The sequence below is a fragment of the Sturnus vulgaris genome, chromosome 29 (assembly GCF_052056855.1).
Source record: "Sturnus vulgaris isolate bStuVul1 chromosome 29, bStuVul1.hap1, whole genome shotgun sequence".
NCBI classification, from domain to species: Eukaryota; Metazoa; Chordata; class Aves; order Passeriformes; family Sturnidae; genus Sturnus; species Sturnus vulgaris.
Window position 1 is genome coordinate 2021781 of NC_142271.1, and position 1225 is coordinate 2023005.

A 1225-nucleotide genomic window follows, 5' to 3' on the forward strand; every position below is an offset into this window, starting at 1 on the left:
GAGGGGCTGAAACGAGGGTTTGGAATGTAAAATTGGGGGCTGGGGAATCCAGCTGTGAAATTGGAAGGTCGAGGGTGAAACTGGAGTTTGGCTGTTGAAATTACGGTTTTACTGGGGGGAATGAGGGTTTAGGGGGATGATTTATGGGACTGTCGGATGCAGGGGCAGCGGTTCCAGCAGGGTTGTGGGACCCCGCCCTGCCTCAGTTTCTCGCCCTTTGAACCTTTCCTTTTTCCCACCTACATTTCCCACAGGCAGAGCAGAGCAGGAGAAAGAGGAGGAAGCGGTCAAGGCCCCAGGTGGCAGCGGGATCCTCACAAAACACAGGGATTAGAGAGAGAGCCTCAAAAAACACAGGGATTAGAGAGGGATCCTCACAAAACACAGGGATTAGAGAGGGATCCTCACAAAACACAGGGATTAGAAGCGTTCCTGCTCCAGGGCGGCCGGGATTCCCTGCCCCTGAGGCCGCCAAGGCTCCTTCCCCTCAGACCGAACCCAAACCTCTTCCCCATCCCCGAGAACCTCCGAGCTCCAGCTCGCCAAGGAAACTTGGGAGCGCTGGTGAAAGCAGGAATGTATCAGGACAATCACTGTAATGTGAAGCTTTAGACGGGAATTATTTCAAGCGTTTTGGTGGCCCCGAGACAGCCCCTGCAGCTACGCAGGGCTCCAGAGCCGGCAGAGAAGCGCGGGCCCGGCCGTGGGCAGCCCCAGAGAGCTGCGGGGCTCCCGCAACCCCCGGGAGCGCTTCTCTGCATTCCCTGGTGCGGAAAGGCACAAGGAAACAGGGAGAGGGTGAGACAGGCACTTCATGCAGCCCAGCTTCCTCCTCTCGCCCCGCAGTGGTTTCAGCCCAGCCCGGTGGATGCACTGGCGGGCTGAGGGGAAGGACAAGGAGCGCCCGCTAAGCTCCGCACCGCACCACAGCCGGCCGCGCTCTGAGCCCTCAGGCATCGCCGCACCGAGAACTCTGCGGGGAACCGCCCCCCTCCCTGAAATGACCAATCAAGGCCATACGCAGCCTGATTGATTTTTTTATCCTATCCAATCAGCACTCTGCCCGTCTGCACCCAATCAGACGCCTGGGGACATTTTGTCGCCCAATGATAAACCAGGAGTGGAGTTGAGGGGCAGGGCGCTCTCCTTCGCGAGCGGCGTAGGGACCAGCCAATCAGAGCAGGGCGACGGGTTGACTAGTGACCAATGAGGAAAGGGGGCGGAG